We start from the raw sequence: 21,087 nt of genomic DNA, 5'->3' as shown, positions 1-21,087 counted from the left end.
GCGCAAGTAGCCCTCGAGTAGCTTCACGCGAAATTCAAAAACAAACAAACAAATATTATGAAAATAGCGCTGATACAGCACTAAATTTATATAGTTACAGTACACTGTTTTCTTCATTTCGTTGAAACATGGGAATTTAATCTGTATTTTCACAAATACAACACATGTAGTGTACATGTTATTTTGCTAGGAAACGTCACTAATGTTACAGGTATTGAATGTTGTATTTAAGTTTAGATTGACAGCTAATATCACGTCACAAATTCAATACCATAATGCAGTACTAAACATTTATGTAACAATTCTTATATACTTGAATACAATGATTATTCTGCTTCACTGAGCAACTTTATAACAATTGTTGTTATACATAAAACCTACACTACATTACAAAACAGGGTTATAATTATTGTTGTATTCTCACATACAAGTTTTAGACAACTTGAAAACTAGGGTTAAGATGATTGTTGTATTCTCACGTACAAGTTTTAGACAACTTGAAAACTAGGGTTAAGATAATTGTTGTATTCTCATATACAAGTTTCAGACATCTTGAAAAGCAGAGTTATAATGATTGTTTTATTCTCATATACAAGATGTAGACAACTTGAAAAGCAGGGTTATAATGATTGTTTTATTCTCATATACAAGATGTAGACAACTTGAAAAGCAGGGTTATAATGATTGTTTTATTCTCATATACAAGATGTAGACAACTTGAAAACCAGGGTTATTATGATTGTTGTATTCTCATATACAAGTTTCAGACAACTTGAAAAGCAGGGTTATTATGATTGTTGTATTCTCATATACAAGATTTAGACAACTTGAAAAGCAGGGTTATAATGATTGTTTTATTCTCATATACAAGATTTAGACAACTTGGAAAATAGGATTATAATGGTTGTTGTATTCACATATATACGTTTTATACTATTTGAAAACCAGGGTTATAATGATTGTAGTATTCTTATGTGCAAGTTTTACACTACTAGAAAAGACGGGTTATAATGATTGTTGTATTCTTATGTACAAGAACTATACTAATTCATAAGCCGAGTTCCTAACGATTATTGAATGATCCTATTACTAAAGGATTAGTTCTGTTTGTCATATAATAACTAGTTACATTTATTTGACAACTTAACCTCTCATCAAACTTATAGAAACTACAAAATGCCACAAGTAGACACTGACGATTTTCAAAATCATTTTAGCGGGAGGATTAGTTTTAATAGAACTATTAAAAATTATAAATAACAATCTAAATACGATTGTTCTTAACTTACAAGCTATGTACGTTCACATTAAATAGAAAGCTATGTGAGGGGATAAAAGAACTTTTGTAGTCTAGCTTTTACAAATTTAATGTAATAAAACTTTAGTTCACAAGATTTCCCCAGTTTGGAATCTGGGATTTATTAAAGTTGTTAGGGTAACAAAAAAAAACAATATTCCAAATTTATGAAATTATATTCTGGTCTAACAACGTTTCAAAGTTATGAAAAAACAAAAATATTGAACTTAAAATTTTCCAAACTTACAAAATGAAACATTAAACTGACAATGTGCTAAAGTTACGAAGTGAAATATTGAACTAACAATGTGCCAACGTTACAAAGTAAAATATTGAACTAACAATGTGCCAACGTTACAAAGTGAAATATTGAACTAACAATGTGCCAACGTTACGAAGTGAAATATTGAACTAACAATGTGCCAACGTTACGAAATGAAAAACTGAACTAACAATGTGCCAACGTTACGAAATGAAAAACTGAACTAACAATGTGTCAACGTTACGAAGTGAAATATTGAACTAACAATGTGCCAACGTTACGAAATGAAATATTGAACTAACAATGTGCCAACGTTACGAAATGAAAAACTGAACTAACAATGTGCCAACGTTACGAAATGAAAAACTGAACTAACAATGTGCCAACGTTACGAAGTGAAAAACTGAACTAACAATGTGCCAACGTTACGAAGTGAAAAACTGAACTAACAATGTGCCAACGTTACGAAATGAAAAACTGAACTAACAATGTTCCAACGTTACGAAGTGAAATATTGAACTAACAATGTGCCAACGTTACGAAATGAAAAACGGAACTAACAACGTGCCAACGTAACGAAGTGAAATATTGAACTAACAATGTGCCAACGTTACGAAATGAAAAACTGAACTAACAATTTGCCAACGTTACGAAATGAAAAACTGAACTAACAATGTGCCAACGTTACGAAATGAAAAACTGAACTAACAATGGGCCAACGTTACGAAGTGAAAAACTGAACTAACAATGTGCCAACGTTACGAAATGAAAAACTGAACTAACAATGTGCCAACGTTACGAAGTGAAATATTGAACTAACAATGTGCCAACGTTACGAAATGAAAAACTGAACTAACAATGTGCCAACGTTACGAAATGAAAAACTGAACTAACAATGTGCCAACGTTACGAAGTGAAATATTAAACTAACAATGTGCCAACGTTACGAAATGAAAAACTGAACTAACAACGTGCCAACGTAACCAAGTGAAATATTGAACTAACAATGTGCCAACGTTACGAAATGAAAAACTGAACTAACAATGTGCCAACGTTACGAAGTGAAATATTAAACTAACAATGTGCCAACGTTACAAAATGAAAAACTGAACTAATAATGTGCCAACGTTACGAAGTGAAATACTGAACTAACAATGTGCCAACGTTACGAAATGAAAAACTGAACTGGCAAACGATGTGCCAACGTTACGAAGTAAAATATTGAACTAACAATGTGCCAACGTTACGAAGTAAAATATTGAACTAACAATGTGCCAACGTTACGAAAAGAAACACTGAACTGACAAGTTTCAAAGTTATGGAAATAAGCATTGAACTGTTGTTGTTTTAATGTTTGTTATTAAGCACAAAGTTACCTTCAGGGCTATTTGTGCTCTGCCCACCACGAGTATCGAAACCCGGATTTTAGCAGTACAAGTCCGCAGACATGCCGCTGTGCCACTGGGGGGGAGGCAATGCTGAATAGATATTATCCAAACGTTATGAAGTTAAAAAAGTTCCAAAGTTATGAACTATTGCTGTTACAAAATTATGAAGAACACTACGCCAATAATGTTCCAAGGTAATGAGAAGAAACGGTTCTGACGCCGTATTTGCTCCAAAGTTATAAAGAGAAACTTAACTGCCAGTGTTGTTAAGTTATGAAGAGAAACACTCATAGCTGATACTGCCGCTGTTTCAAACTTATGAAGAGAAACATTGCATTTGTACTGTGTTTGATTCAAAGTTATGAAGATATTATATTAATAAACGAGACAAAATCTAGTGTGGATTTTGTTCCTTTGTTTCTTTAAAAGATTTCGAGTAAAGCAACTCAAACTCTTTCTGCGCATATTCATCTTTAATTTTGAGTTGGTCGAAAGGCAACTCGTCAACATCACCCACCGCTGATTCTTAGGCTACTCTCGTCTAATCGAAGAACGAAATTGACCACCACGCCTATAATTCTCCTACGCCCCCTCCCTCAAGTTTAAACTGCGTTTCTGCGACAACGGAATACGAACCATGAATCTTCAGATCCAAAGTCTAGACACGCTAACCATTTAACCACGACCTGTATATCTGCGTAGAAGGTGCTCCAAAACACTGCACGAACATTCCCCAGTATTAAATCCGTTGTAAATTAGAAAAGTTTAAATCAAAAATAGTCTTTCCGAATACTGGGACAAGCATTTTAGGGAGTGGGTACTCCATCAGTTTATTCTTTAAGTGTTACGATTTGACTAGAAATAATGTGGCTTTTGTTAATAATTCCGTTTTTTTATTCTGAATTGCACATACAATCCCCTGCAAAGCACACACATTTGATATTATATATATTTTGGACACTACTCATGTTCCAAGGGAAAAAGGTAGATATATATTACAATATTATGCACAATTGAAAACAGCGTCTTTTCATGCACTTCTGATTAGAAATTATGAGTGATAAACCGTAATATTTATTAACACAGTTGTTTTCCTTAAAAGTCGTTATTAAACAAATAACTTTTTCCGAACTTGCTGCCAACACACGACAAGAGTAAAACGTATATTTACCTTCTTTATTTTATCACGCTAAGGATTCGCCTGTTCTCGATCAACGCTGTTGGACCACTGACTACTGCAGCGTTAAGTCGTTTAGTCAGCTCAGTGCAGCAGACCACACACTTCACGGCTGCGCTTTGACTGCACTGAAGTGTGGTATCAGGATCGCCAAAAAAACTACTGCAAAAAAATTAGAGAACAACATAAAAACAGTCAAAAACAGCAGAACTGTTCTGCTGAGATGCTATACCAGGTCGCGTAAAGTAAAGCTGAGCTATGGCTGAGACATTAACACACTAGTTTAAAACCAGAAAATCTAGGGTTTGTCTGAAACATTTACTCAGCAGTAAAACTGAACACCCCTAAACTGTGCTTGATATATTAACGTACCAGTTTAAATGTAGCAAAGCTAAGCTTTATCTTAAATATTAACACTTCAATTTAAATCCAACAAAGCTAAGGTGTGCGTGATATATTAATACATTAGTTTAAATCCAGCAAGGTTAACCTTTGCCCCAAGTATTAACACATCAGTTTCAAGCTAACAGAAATAAGTTTTGACTGAAATATTAATACGCTAGTTTAAATCTGACAAAGTTGAACTTTATCTAAAGTATTGACACAAACGTTTGAGTTTAAGGAGACCACAATTATCAAGACAAGTTCGTACCGAATATCATAAATTTGTAAGTACAGATAAATCAATATAAATAGCACACTAAAGATTTGAAATTTACGCAGGTTACCATTTCATCAGCAAAAGTATTTGTTCTTGGTAGGTGTCACTACTTTCAGTATCAATGAAATAAAAAGTTTTAACAAACCATTCCTACTGTGTTGTCATATAATGCTGTATTTTTGAAGCAAATTATTATTTCAGTTTATGCAGAAGATTAATGTTTCTTAACTTTTATTAATTACATAACGAAACTAAAATATCTAGATAACTGTATTTTGCGATATATATACAATAGAGTTAATCTTGTGTGAACGTTACTTTTATGTTTTTTTCGTGTCATAATGTCAGCAAATCATCTACTTTATATTATACTAGGGCTAGTAAACAGATTATGGTTATATTAAATTTTCCTGAACAATGATGGGACAATAAAAATCAAACAAGTCTTAAAACGTATAAAATTAGTGTGGTTAAACTACAGACTTTAACTACTAAGCTTCATTTTACTGTCTGGTGTTAACTGTATTCCATTATACATGGTCCTTCTATTGACGTCTGTCTCAATATATCGTTACACACTGTTTAACGTCTTCACCAACTCATCTCATTCGTCTACAGAAAACGTACGTCTAATAATTGGATTGTTAATGCACCGTAATGTTTAACACTATTGTAATACACCATTGATCCTGGATTTATTATAATATGATAGCTAATATACCATGTGGTTTACGTTGTATAGATTTCATATTTTCATCTAAGGCGTTCAGACATCATACCAGTCCGCCTGAATATCTTGATTGCATTTTGTTTAGAAACTTGATTCAATTACTCTTATTGGAGACCGCACTGGGAATAGACATGATGATAACATATTTTAGCTGGCTTCACGAAAGCTTCACGTATGCTATTGGATTTGAAGCCGTGTAAGCTACAAAGTGAATCCTTGAAAAGGCATTAGCTAGACAAAACAAAAGGCACTCAAACTCTAAATAAGACAAAACAAAAGGCACTTAAACTCTAAATAAGACAAAACAAAAGGCACTCAAACTCTAAATGGGGATATAATGACTTTTTTTCATCTTCTTTTTTTTATCACAATAACTATTTTACAAGCTCGATAGACTGTTATAGAAAACAGTATTTGAATGTTTTGATTCACAATTACCTATTATGTTTATGTATGTAATGAGCTTTACGAATAAATATTTTATTGAATAATTTTATGTTCACAGAAAAAGCTGAGTGATTAATATTTTATAAACACTATATAGTGCCAAATAACAACTAATGTATGTTCCTGGAATATTTTTGTGGGTCTTTTAGTAAGTTTCTTTATCTATGAATTAATCAGTATAACCAGCTTTGGTTAAACTAATTTTATACATTCAAAATATCGAAAACGATCGCTTGCCTTAGTTTATTAAGCCTATTTGTTCAAAATGTAATGTATTGTTAAAAGATATATGTTTTAATTTTGACATTCATATTGTTCTGTTGCCATGGTGTTTTAAGGTGTGGCTTAATAAACTGAACCATCTTGAAAGTTCAGGAAATGATACGTGTGTTTCTTTTAGTGCAAAACCGCAATAGGCTATCTACTGTGTCCACCGCGGTGAATAGAACCTCGGATTTTTCCGTTGTAATCCTGTAAACTTACTGCTGACTATTCGGGGGACAGGAAACAATATGATTAATATGAAACGCGATTCAGGCTGAAGTAATTGTTGACTTGTGGGTCTGTCACAGTGAAAGACTGATTATGCAAGTTTGTTAGTTTTCTCACAGTCCATTTTAATAGAAGTGGAATCTATATTTCGGCGAATAAATAGAAATAAGAGAAAGTGTTGACAAAATTGCTCTATTAGTATCTACTGTGAACTTAGACTTACTGGCAAATATCAGTGAAGCTAGGACTTGTAATCGAAAAAAATAAAGCGATTTGTTTACAATTAAACTGACTGAATTCTGCTTTACGGTCTGTGTTGACATTCAATACAGTCAGTGTTTAAATAACACAGTTTGTGAAAACTAGCAAGGTACGTGTGGACACAAACTATGGCCTGCCAATAAATAGCAAGGTTTGTGTAGATAATGACAGTTTGTTAACAAAGATCAAAATATATGTGGACACACAACACAGTCTATCAATAGACAGCAATGTCTGTGTAGACGTACAACAGAGTCTACGTTAACACAAAGTGCCTTTGTGATCAAGAAGTCGTATCCAACTAATTAATATGTTTAAAGTTCTTGAAAAAGAGAATAGGTAGAATTGTATACTCTAAAATTTGTATAGTTAAATTCATTTCCTGTGAGTGTGCTAAACTGAAATAATGCTCACAATATAAATCGAAAGAATCTTATTTGTACACTACGCACAAATACGTTGAAGGTATTATTAAAATTGAACAGCAGGAATGCAGAGAAATCGCTAATACTTAAATAATAGACCTGATCTTGGTATGTTGCTTATTAAAACTGTTAATCAAAATTAATTAATGGATAATGAATCAAAAACCACATTAAAGATAAAAAAACAACTACAAAAAGAGGAACAATAAAAATAAATGTAAAAATGTTTTAATCAAAAAATTAGGAAGTAGAAATGGAGCACTAAAAATAAGGGAACAACATCAAATTAGGCGGCAAAAACATTCCAACACTTAGAGGTTTTAACAAGGTGCAGTCTCAAATTGGATGTGGCAATAGTTCCGCCTGTTCCTATTTCGCATTTTACTTTGAACTTTGAACCAGTTACAGATTTAAACTGAGTCCTGTTAGTAGTTAATCCTTTTTAAACACTCAACAAATTTCAAACTTTTAAAAATCAGAAGTTTCGATACTAATCTATTGACCCACCCCTTACCAGTCAGATAGATATAATGTATCTCATAAGCAAAGTATGACTATTGGAGCGTTTTGCCTGACTTCTGACATCAAACATTCCTTTTATGATGCCATGCATTTTCTCAGAATCACGTAATTTTATTACATTAATATATCTATATTTCTTTGTTCAAACAAAATTTAGCTTCTTACACCTTTCATTAGTTTGAACAATTATTAAGGTAGAAAAAGCACACAAAGAAAGAACTTGAAGAACGATAGCAACACTCACTTTGAAGTTGCATCGTGTCAAAAACCACCAAATGTTGTAATATTATCACACCCCTTCCAACCTTGTTTCCTTACTTTTTGATGCTCCCATTTCTACTTCCTAGTTTTATTTAGCAAGGTTTTACACTTATCTCATAGTTTTTATGGCACTAAGTTTATAGAGTGGCTGGGCTCTGCCTATTCTACTCGTAACTTTTCTTAGAACTAAATCTCGATATTTCTCGGCTTTTACAAACATCTTTGTTATGGTTCTTGTTCAACCCAACCAGGATGGTAGCTTTTTTTTGGCTGGTATAATGGATAATTCTTGTTTCGTTGTTGTTTAGTACTACTACTAGTTGTTCAGTAAAGAAGAGAACATAAAACTACGGCTTAAAACAGTAGAACTTCTGCTATCTGTACAACAGCCACTGTTCATAATGCATTATCTAAAGTTATATCTGCAGATGTGAGATGATCCACATTAACAGGCCAGATCTTTATGCCTAAGCTCCTGAGTTAAGACATTTTCAGGACAATGTTAGATCAGTTAATGCTGTAGATAAACAATTAAAGGCGCCATTTGAGATTTATAAGGCTAATGGATCCAATAGCATAAAATATCAACATTCTTTCTGATGTGGGTATATCAGAACTACAAGGATTAATTAGACAACAGTTTACTCAGAATGGAAAAAGTAAACCACAGAGGAGAAAGTGTTTCAACTGCAACTTCAGAGGATATAATTTCAGGAAGTGCCAAAGAATGGTATGAAAGAAAAACTCGTTTAAGTGTGATAATATGGGCATTACATTCGAGACATGGGTGAATCAACCGTTAATAATAAATTAAAGGGACGTTGAGAATACTCTTTCTGCCCCAAACAAGATGAAATGTCCTTCACTTTAAAGCAAATAATGATCAAGCATTTTAGTACTGTGACTGACGCTGGCTCGACAGCCATCACTGGGAAATTACCTCCGAAAGATAAAGCAAAAAAGGCGAATGGATGCAAACAGCAAGTTGTTATGATGTTACAAGAAGAGAAAAGGTAGAAGTCGGCCTTACTTTGAGAAACTCATCTAGATACACGTGATGATATGTAGGTAATTGTCATTAAAGAAAAATGGGTACTGACTACAGACTTACACAACATGGCCAAACGTATGTGGACACCAGACCATCATACACATATGTGTTTGTTGAACATTTCATTCCAAAACTATAGGTATTAATATGGAGTTGGTTCCCTCTTTGCTTCTATAACAGACTCCACTCTTCTGGGAAAGCTTTTCACTAGATTTTGGAACATGGCTGCGGAGATTCGCTCCTATTCAGCTACAGGAGCATTAGTGAGGTCAGGCATTGATGTCGGACGAGAAAGTCTGGCACGCAGTCGGGGTTACAATTCATTCCAAAAGTGTTCGATGGGATTGAGGCAAAGGCTCTGTGCAGGCCAATCAAGTTCTTCCACACAAACCTCGGCAAACCATATGTTTATGGGCCTCACTTTGTGCACGGGGGCATTGTCATGTTGAAACAAAAGGGTCTTCCCAAACTGTTGCCTCAAAGTTGGAAGCACTCAGTTCTCTAAAATGTCATTGTATGCTGTAGCATTAAGATTTCTCTTCACTTGAAATAAATAGCCTCCGTCAAACCATGAAAGACAGCTCCAGACCATTGTTCCTCCTTCATAAAACTTTACAGTTAGCACTATGCATTCAGGCAGGTAGCGTTCTCCTGGCATCCGCCAAAACAAGATTCGCCCGTTAGACTTCCAAACAGTGAAGCGTGATTCATCACTCCAGAAAACACGTTTTCACTGCTCCAGAGTCCAATGGTGGTGTGCTTTACACCAGTCCAGCCAATGCTTGGCATTGTGCATGGTGATCTTAGGCTTGTGTGCGGCTGCTCAGCCATGGAAACCCATTTCATGAAGTTCTCGATAAACACTTCGTGTTCTGACGTTGCTTCCAAAGGCTGATTGGAGCTCTGTACTGAATGTCACAACTGTGTACAGATGATTCTTACACGCTACACACTTCAGCACTCGGCAGTCCCATTCTGTGAGCTTGTGCGGCCTACCGCTTTGTGGTTAAGCTGTTGTTGCTTCTAGACGTTTCCACTTCACAATAACAGCATTTACAGGGTAGCTCTAGCCAGGAAGAAATTTAACAAAGTAACTTGTTGGAAAGGTGGCATCCTATGACAGTGCCACGTTGAAAGTCACTGAGCTCTGAAGTGCGACCCATTCTACTGCCAATGTTTGTTTATGGAGATTGCATGGCTGTATGCTTGATTTTATGGATCTGTTAGCAATGAGTGTGGCTGAAATAGCCAAACCCACTAATTAGAAGGGTGTCCACATACTTCTGGCCATGTATTGTATGTAGAAATACAAAAGTTTAACGAGATTTTCTTCAAACAAATGTTATGAACTAAACAACAATTAGATCAGCATATGTTGACTTCCGGTGAAGACTAGGATGAAAGTACAAGATAATAAAGTAACTCATCAAAATTTTAACAAACAACGATCAGGAGAGACAGGGGGTGCAAAACAAATGTATTCAACAAACAACGATCAGGAGAGACAGGGGGTACAAAACAAAGGTATTCAACAAACAACGATCAGGAGAGACAGGGGTGCAAAACAAAGATAATTCATCGTGATCATTTTTGAAGTACGTCAATGGAAGAACAGGTAACTTGTTGACTTCAAATAAAGCTTTGCCAAAGGTAAATCAACCTTCTAAAGATCCTGGGTTTCCTGTGGAGATCACTTTCAGAGAATGAGCAGGGATGGAATCATCAGGAAATTCCCTCAGTCATCTGTTATATGAAAATTTGCCCAGTGGTTTTATTTTCTTTCAAACCATGCAACATAAAACAACAAAAAAAAACATGGTAACTGGATAGTATAAAAAGGCAGTAAATCAGAAAAGAAAGAATATTTTGCTTAGGTAATAAAAAGTTTGATTCTAATTTGTTCATACTTTTAATTAAACGATTAAATTATTTTAATATATATATTTATGACTTTTTTATTATCAATAGCTGTTTATTGTTAACTATGGAAGTTTATATTTCAAACACAGTTGTTTTCTTTGCACAATACGATTGTTCAAAGGTCTTTCACAGATCTCTTCTTCTTGAAGGACAAAGAATTTCTAACGTCAATGCATTCATTCATTTAGATAGACTCTTGACATAAAAGTCAACCTCTGTCTTCCACGGCCTATTTTTCCTTCAGTCTTTCCAGTTACCATAAGATTTTCAATTTCTTCTAGTCAGCAGCCTCCTCTTGCAAATTACTATTGATAAAACATCTTCATTTTAGGTGTGGATGTCCAAAATATCTTCAAGATGCGCCTTAAGAAATACAACTCAAATGTTTTATTCTCTTTCTCCATACTTGGCAATATTGTACAACATTATGATGCACGCGTGAGAACTGGTATAACAAAATAATTCAAACCTCTTAACTGTGGCTCCCACTAAACTTAACTACCTGTTTGTATATTTTTTATTTCCAGAAATGCATCTTTTACCATCGCTATTCTCCGTTTGATTAATGTGGAAGTACTACTTACGTAACCTCACATCTTGCAATGTCTCATCCAAATTTGACTCAAATTTTATGACTTGTTGTGTACGTGACATCTTTCTTTTTTAGATCCATAAGAGATTTTTAATCATTAATCATTCAGGACATGCTACAATACTTGTTTCTACAATACACCAGTCACTACAGCAAATGTATTCCTAACAACTCCTGATCTAAATATTTCAATTTGTGGCAATATAAAGATCGGTTCGGCATGGCCAGGTGGTTTAAGGCGTTTAACTCCTAATTTGAGTGTCGCAGGTTCGAATCCCGGTCGCACCAAACATGTTCGCCCTTTCAATCGAGGGGCGTTATAATATGATAGTCAATCCCACAATTTGTTGGTAAAAGAAATAGCTCAAGAGTTGACGGTGAGTGGTGATGAGTAGCTTCTTTCCCTCTAGTCTTACACTGCTAAATTAGGGATGGTTAGCGCAGATAGCCCTCGTGTAGCTTTGCACGAAATTAAAAAAAAAAAGTGTACAAAGACCATCCTTTTTGTTCTTACTAAAAGGCCAGCCTGTGGTGTACCAACTGTTATGTTGTACACAAGAGTTCCTGAATACAAAATAAACTAATGGCACAAAACTCGCTAAATTAAAATAACGTAACGTTGTTTTCGCATTTTACCAATACAATTATTTTGATTTGGCAAGTTTTTGCCATTGCTTTATTTTCTATTTTGTAATTTCCTCGCCCACACAATTATTTTATTACACGATTACTTGATCATAAAGTGTAAAGTTATTTGAGGCTAACCTTACTTCACATTCATTTCTCCATGAAGTCAGTACTCAATACTCAGTCTTACTCAATGTCAATTAACCAAACATTATGAAGTCTAGAGAAGTTTTCTACAATAAATATAACTTCCACCCTTCCGCTCTCGAATTTTATATTAATTTGTTTCGCGAATCAGTCCTTATTCTTTCTTTCTTGTTGGATGAGATTTCTCATTTTTCATTACCCAATTTGCTTGAACTTTATAGCTGTAGAGCTAATATCGATCAACTTAGTTCGAGAGTCCCAATCAATAAATCCATGAATTACTTTCTTTAAGTAATGAAGTTTTATCTCATTTGGAGCCTATAATATATTTTCAGTGGGTGTCAGTGCCGCCCCTCGCTAGTACAGCGATATGTCTCCGGATTTACAACGCTAAAATCAGGGGTTCGATTCCCCTCGGTGGGCTGAGCAGATAGCCCTATGTGGCTTTGCTATAAGAAAAACAAACGTGTCAATGCTACTTGATCTGAAAATCTCGTATCTTTCAGATGATATTTCGTCTTTTTTACCAGTGGTTTCAATTTTAGTTTCATTGTTAACTGCAGTGGTTTTTTTTTCAAAGGTGTGCACCTATTTTGCTTCAGGCTAGTTCTCATTTTCTCTTCTGTTATGGCATTTATAAAATGGTCGCCTACTAATGAATCTATCATTCCTTGTGGGACATCTATGTAAAATATCTAGACAATAATTTTGAAATTTTCTGCAAGTCATCTAAGGTCCCTTCTTTCGTATGTAACTTCTCCATTGTAATCCTATTTCATTTTTCTAATCTAATGTTCTCTTCTTTCTCTTCTTTTAATTTTCTCTCTCGTTCTTTTTAATTTCCAATCTTTTTCTTCATGATTCTTGTTAACTGCTTCATCATCACCAGTAAACCTTCGATCTTGCTTCTTGAATCTGTCATGTTGAAATGGAGTCAAGTTAGGTTTTGTCCCCCCACCACCACCAATTCCAACTCTTGTCATCAGTGTTATAACGTATTCTTTCGTCGGGTAGATTCTATTAAATTATTTGGTGAAACAAAGTCCAGTCTACCAAATTATATCAAATTAGTTCATTCCTTCTTACAGGCTACTATCTCTTGTTTATAGTTTTAGGGTTAAGTTGACATCTAAACCTTTCTGTTTTAGCAAACATTCACGCAGTAAAGGTACCATGGCTAATGTATGAATAAACTCAATGCTTCATGAACTTTTATAATTATAATGTTTTCTTATTTCTTGAGATTTATTAGAAACTCTCGATCAATAAACGTATTGAGTAGATATTCTAGGACTAATTTTATAAACTTTCTAAATCTGGCGTCACAAAACAATTAAAATAAAACATTGAAAGTATCGTTCAAAACATTATTCTTATGATATTTATATTTACGTACCTAGGGGACTGTTTGTTCAAGATTCTGATAAGTTTATTTAATTAATTACAAAGAATAACAACAAAGATCTGTAAAAATGATGCAATGATTTTCATGGGTTAAGAGTCGAGGATACTACATAATATAAACAATTAGTTTTATGTGTTTTTATAAGTAATTTATATATTTTTAACGTTAGGTTGAGCATATAATTTTAATACAGTAAGTAAATATATAAAACTACAAATTAAAATGTATTAAGATGAGTGGATAGATTCAATAGAACTCAAACAGATTGTAGATTCGGTGCACAGATTTAATGAACCTAAAACAGTACTAGATTCAATGCGTAGGTTTAATCAAACTAAAATCAAAAATCGATTCCTCAACAAAATGTTTATCACAGTCAGATCTTTCGACCCATTTAACGTGAAGTTGGAAAGGTTTGTGTGCTAGCGCCCTCTCTATTTCTGCAGAAAGAAACTTTGTAGAATTTATTCGTTATATACACTGATGTGTGTGGTTTTAATATACTCAAATTAACTTCCTTATGATAGACAACTTGAAATATTAATTACACTGAAAACACCTGTGTTTAATCACATAGGCACAGTTTACTGTATACAAAACTTCGCGTATCGCTCTCTACGAATACTAGAATTCTGTGTTCAACTGATGAAGTATTTACTATCATAGAAACCATTGAACTTAAGGTACAATGTGAGCCGAACTTCAATAAACAGCTACCGAAACGACTGCAAGGGTAAAATCGATGAAACTAATCGATCCTCGTGTCGTATAACGAAAAGGTTTTCGCATTTCTTACACAGTATACGTACAGCAGCAGCAGTCGTAAATGGAAGTGTGGGCGAGGTTCTCGTATCTCAGCGTTTGTTAAAAAATAAAACAACAATAGTTTAAGTATACCACAAAGAATTATTAATAATAATTGAATAGCTATATTAATCGGCAAGTATGTGTATATTATTTCGCAGTATAACCAAAACAAACAATGACAACTCACTGCTGATGTGGCTTTTATGATAAACAGAAAACCATAACTAATACCCTTAAGAGGCCAGGCATGGCCAAGTAGTTAAGGCACTAGACCCGTAATCGGAGTGTCGCGGTTCGAATCCCTGTCATACCAAACATGCTCGTTCTTTTAGCCGTAGGGGCGTCATAATATGACGGTCAATCCAACTATTTGTTGGTAAAAGATTAGCCCAAGAGTTGGCGGTAGGTGGTGATGACTAGCTGCCTTCTCTCTATTCTTAAATTGCAAAATTAGGGACGGCTAACGCAAATAGCCCTCGTGTAGCTTTGCGCGAAATTCAAAACATACCAAACCTTGAATATTAAACGTAACATTCCGAAGAAAACAATATAGTGAAGTAAGGAGTTTTATTAACTACATATCGTTCAAAGAAGTATTTACACGTGACACAAATATTCTCTCTAATTTGTTGATCGATTATACAAAATTGAGTTTACTTCTTTAACGAAACTTTAAGAGATTACTTGTCCAGTTTAAAACGCTGATAACTTCTGTCGAGTTCCCGCTCGTACAGCGGTAAGTCAATGGATTTATAACGCTGAAATCAAAGTTTCAATTCCCTTCGGTGGACTCAGCAGATAGTCCGATGTAGCTTTGCTATAAGAAAACACACAAACTTCTGTCGAAAATAGGAAAAACAAATATAAACCAAGTGGCTACTAATCCTATTTTATATATTTGTAAAACAAACACACACACACAAAATAATCTATGTATCTGTCTGTTTATCCGTTATCTAACTAGTCCTAGGTCAATTTATATAAAACTTTTTGTGAGCTAACAATCAACACTGTAGCAATATGTTATATTACAAACAAATTAGGTGGAAATAAAGATTTTTGTCTTATTTATCACAACATCTACCTATATACCTCCAAGTTCTTTTAAATCCATAACTCAGACAAAGGACGGTATCTTAACGTGTATGAAATAAAAAACAAAAACAACATAGAACTAGTTGTGTGTGGTGTTAGGGAAGACCCTCCATATGTTTATGTGGAATTGGTTTACCAGCATAAACCTATTATCTTCTTTTCATTAAAGCCATTTCCTACTACAAGCAGCCTTTTGCGTATGTGATTACTTGTAGCAAAGCCACATTAGGCTATCTGCTGAATCCATCGAGGGGAATCAAAACCTTAATTGTAGCGTTGTAAGTCCGTGGACTTACCGCTGTACCAGCGGGGAGGCTTTTTTTTTTTTTAAACAAAAGAAAATAATGAAATGGGTGAGCTAGAATTGGTATGTATAAAATGACACTAATTAGTGAAAATTAATAAATGATGGTTTAACGTTGTGTGGTTAATACACTCAGGTTTTAGTATTTACTAGTACGTATATGTTGGGTAGGTTCTTTTAATTTATTTAGTGAAGTTTGGTCTGTTTTGAACTTCGCGCAAAGCTACACGAGGGCTATTTGCGCTAGCGGTCCCTAATTTAGCAGCGTAAGGCTAGAGGGAAGATAGCTAGACATCACCACCTACAGTCAACTCTTGAGTTACTCTTTTATCCACGAATACTGGGAGTTTCCGAACTTTATAACGCCCACACGGCTGAAAGGGCGAGCATGTTTGGTGTGATGGAGATTCGAACCATATGACCATCAAATTACGGGTCGAGTACCTTAATCATCTGGCCATACCGGGTGCTAAATGTCCAAGGCGAGAACTTATTCTGAATTTTAAATGGTGTTAGATGACTTTTAAAATATTTCATTAACAACAACTTAGAAAATTACGGATACTCAAAGTCATAATGAGCGAGAAGTCGCAAAAACCAGAAGGGTATTGAAATCCGATTTTAGCAGGGTGAGTCCATAGACATATCGCTGTGCCACTGATGGGCCTAAGTACAGAGCTTGCTGTTTTCAAAAATTTATATTAACCCAATGTAAAATGAACGATAATTATCAATCACACACCGTAACACACTTTATTGTTTCAAATAGACTTGTTAATATGTCTTGATCAACATAAAACACGTTACTATGTCTTGGATTCGTAATATGTCTTGAATAAATTTAAATGTGTCTTGTACAACTAAAATACATGTTAATCTATCTTGAATAAACACCTAGGTGTCACACTGGTATACCTACGAACTTAAAACATTAGAAACCAGTTTTCAATACTCGTGGAGGGCACGGCACAGATAGCCCATTGTGTGGCTTTGTGTTTAACTTCAAACAAACAATCGCGAATGAGTAAGATAATTTATATGTGTTTTATCGAACTAATTTACGTATTACTTTTCTTGTGCTCTGATTGGTCAGCTGTAAGTTTATAAAGCTATAATTCAGGTTTAGATCTCCACAGATAACTCAATGTGTCGCTTTGCTCGGAAACAAATAAAAAACTAACATATTATTGTGTTTTGAGTAATTGAAATGCTTATAACGTTTTACAATCCAAACTTAGCATTGACAGAGCGAACCACTAATGACGTTTCATAATCCAAACTTAGTATTGACAGAGCGAACCACTAATAACGTTTCACAATCCAAACTTAGTATTGACAGATCGAACGACTAATAATGTTTCATAATCCAACTTAGTATTGACAGATCGAACCACTAATAACGTTTCATAATCCAACTGAATATTGACAGACTTAAGTGCTAATAAGGTGTATTAGTATTAGAAACTTGATCCGCCATCGATATAAGGTTTCTTAATTTAAATTCAGCACAAACAGATTGAACTGCTAATAAGGTTTCACAGTCCAAACTCAGTTCTTGCTTTGCTTATACAAGTATTTTGTATGACCTTTGTATTTAATATTTAAGGTACAAATTTCTCCATTCTGAGAAGTTTGAGTGCAAGCCACTTGTACCTTTGTTAGTTTCGAGTTAGAATAAAGCAGCAGAAAGTTCATGTTTTCAAATGCAAAGTTGTACCAACAACTATCCCAGGCTACGTTTCCACGGGGAATAATCTTTAAAACTCTAGTGCAGTAAATCCTCAGGCTTACCGCTGAGACATCAAGATATTAAAACATAAAATTTTAGATGGATCGTTTATTTAAACAACTGAATTTTGTTTCGTTGTTTTTATCACTGATCTGTAACACCTGTACTTTAGATTCCCGTGAGAAAACATGTTGAGAAATAGTGCCAGAGACAACAAGTCTGTATTGTAGTTTTAATTTGTCAAACCTTATTTTCAGTTACAATCATGTTAGGTTTACACGAGTGAGTAATTTCATGGGGAATCGGTTGCTTTTCTACATGGCGGAATAGTTACTTTAGAATGCAGTTTCACTCAAATTGCTCTAAAAACATAAATAAAACAGTCAACTCGATTTTCCTTTTTTTTTTTTACCTTTACGCAAGTATACCGTTTAGGTTAATAATTTCAAAGACGTTGTGAAATACGTCATCATATAACAAAGGTCAAGGCCAATCAGTATATCATGTCTATATATTACAAAAGTCAGTGGCATTGCAAGTGTTTTGTTTTTATTTGACTGTATTCAGGGTTACTGAGCATACATATCCTTATGTTTCTAAGATCAAGTTCCCAGGCCATGTTTTATTTTCATATACCTGAGTTCATGGTCACTCAGCATGTACATCATGACGTCATCTTGGTAAACGTCCTTGCAAGTGAGATGAGGTCAAGGTCATACAAACACACACATATATATATATATATATATATACAAATATAGCCATAGAGAGGTTAAGACCATCTGATTGTATGGATGCTTTTATATCTCTGACTTCAAGAACAATGAGTATATAAGACGACCTTTTTTAATATAGTCTTATATCTTACAGTTCATCTAAAAGTGTAGTCGTTTTGATCTACAAACAATTAAATCAAACAACATTTATCTATTTATATGCAGAAGGTTAATTAAACTTTACAAAAGAAACTAAGACAATGAGGTGTCGCCACAACGTGACATATTTAACATGCTATTCCAGTCACGTTAGAGTATCACAGTACCAGTTACTAGCTTCTGGCTTGAATATTATGCCACAACCCTTTTCTCAGAAGAGTATTCGTATATTAAGATTGTTAAGTGCTAAAAAACACCATTTATAAGAATAGAAAGTTTAAGTTTTTTTTAAAGTAGCTTACACAGCAGAGCGCTTAGAATACCAACAAGACTTCGAAATAGCACCTAAGCCAATCAAAAACAACGCCCTAATCTGCAAAGTGAATACTCTTTTTATGAAAGGGAATCTTCTGATTATAAAATACCAAAACAATAAAAAAGGACTTAAACTGTTGAAAACTGAAGCTAAATAGCTTCCAGTCACAACCTAAGATAATAATAAAAAAGGTGTAAAAACCGAACTCACAGAAACCTATTCGAACACATAATTGTCAAGTGCCCAGAAGGAAGTCCCGTGACATTTAATGACTTTTTCTGCTTATATCTTGTATTATAAGCTGACGTCCACGTAAAGTGAAAAGTCTTTGAAGAGTCCGTTAAGATATGTGACCATCCCTATAATTAATTACAGTAGCAGATGTCAGATCATAGTTATAAGAACTTTTCATTGAAAGTAAAGAATAGTTTATAATAAAGCGTCAACTACATACCATCTGCGATATCAAATGCTGATGAGGTCTTTCACATAATACAAAAGGTTTTTAGGTTGGTTGGAAAGAAATACGCATGGTAATGGTTGAGATGGTATCTATGTTAGCATATTGCTTGATCAGCATGTGTTTCGATGTAAATTAAATTATATTGTCGAAGTGTAATTTCTATAACTATGATTAATTTCTCTATAGATCAGAATCAGAGTAAATATACGATGCAAAAAATAGTTCCATAGACGTCATGAGAGCATTATTCCTGTGATAAGCTATTATGGTATTGTTTAGTAATTACTGCTGCCAAAACGACACAAGAACGATGTTCTGGTAAAGTATTACTGTATTTGTTTTTAACACAATGTTGCCAAAAATAGTGCTGAATTCTATGTGGCAAAGCTTAACATGTTTTACTAAATTATAAATATCTCGTAAAATGTATTAAAGATATTGACTCGATTTGATTTTCAGACGGAGAAAGTGGAACAAGAGCATTTATAATTGACATATAACTGGCTATGAGTAATTAAAATTTATAAACAGAGAAGTGAAATAATTATAAAATAATGATTTGTATGTTTAATAATTTTGAAATATGAGTTGATGATAGATAGTTTCCTCTTGTGGAAACTCTGAGAGATCAAACGGTATATCTCAGCTAACCTAATTCATCAGGTTCCTCAACGAATCTGAAGAAATCCTGAAAACGTTTCTCTTGATAAGTTTATTTAAAAGGATAGATCTAAATGGAACTCTAGTGTCTCAGCGATATCTCTGAAGGCTTTTCACACTAAAAACCTTGTATCGATATTCGTGGTTGGCGCAACACACATAGCGAGCTCATTGTGTAGCTTTGAGCTTCACAACAAACAAACATAACCAGAACAGTTAAAAGTGTTGAGAAAAGAAAAAAATATATATTTCTGACTTTTCACAAACTTATGCAACACTCTGACTTGAATTACCCGAACGATATTTTAAAGCAAATCAGTGGAAAATCTACTAACCTTAAACTTTCCAATAAAATTATTTCTCCTGGGTCACAGAAGTGTGCTTCTTCGTTGGTCGGGTGTGTTGAAGATCTTAGAAAATCGAAGTTCCAGCAAAATTGAAATAACAATGTCTTTTCTTTTAAAGTACAGTTCTTTCGTTGTTATGTCTTATATGTTATCTGTATGGCAAAACAGAACAGATATAAGAACAATGACTATAAAATCAATATCAGATTTTAAGGCTTGACGTCTGTGACATAATGGAATTTCATCTAGGTTTGTTGACATTTCAATGGTGTAATTATTTGTAGATGCCTTAGCGCCATCTCGCGGTATTTTATGGCTGAGGTTGATCAGTGTTTAACGATTGACGTTGGTATCGATCCTTCGTGTCTAACAATGTGGATCCTTTAAACAGGGAGACAGTTGGGTTGAGATCAACGTACAGTCTTGTGCAAATTTTTTATCATTATTCTCAGGCTTTTGTTCGTAAAATATATCGCGTTTATGTAACTTCCACTTTTATTATGTTTGGTATTCATTTATCTAAAGTTTCTTAGTTTGATTATTCGTGGCCCGGCATGGGCAGGTGGATTTAGGCGTTCGACTCGTAATCTGAGGGTCGCAGGTTCGAATCCCCTCGCATCATATATTCTCGCCCTTTCAGCAGTGTGTGCGTTATAATGTGACCATCAATCCCACTATTCGTTGGTAAAAGAGTAGCCTAAGAGTTGGCGGTGGTTGGTGATGACTAGCTGCCTTCTCTCTAGTCTTACACTGCTAAATTAGGGACGGCTAGCGCAGATAGTCCTCGAGTAGCTTTGCGCAAAATTAAAGAAAACAAACATTATTT

At 34.3% G+C, this 21,087-nt stretch overlaps 1 protein-coding gene across 1 annotated transcript in view; it reads right to left on the bottom strand.

The window, feature by feature from the left end:
• The window catches only part of LOC143230968 (piezo-type mechanosensitive ion channel component 2-like), a 211,535-nt gene extending 191,001 nt beyond the window's left edge, over positions 1-20,534 (bottom strand). The window contains 2 exon segments of the mRNA XM_076465323.1: positions 4,119-4,286; positions 20,250-20,534. The gene's annotated coding sequence lies outside the window, so the exon portion shown is untranslated.
• Between the last annotated feature and the right edge of the window lie 553 nt (positions 20,535-21,087).

This window comes from Tachypleus tridentatus, chromosome 10, assembly GCF_004210375.1.
Source record: "Tachypleus tridentatus isolate NWPU-2018 chromosome 10, ASM421037v1, whole genome shotgun sequence".
NCBI classification, from domain to species: domain Eukaryota; kingdom Metazoa; phylum Arthropoda; class Merostomata; order Xiphosura; family Limulidae; genus Tachypleus; species Tachypleus tridentatus.
This window is presented reverse-complemented; position numbering and strand designations above follow the sequence as displayed.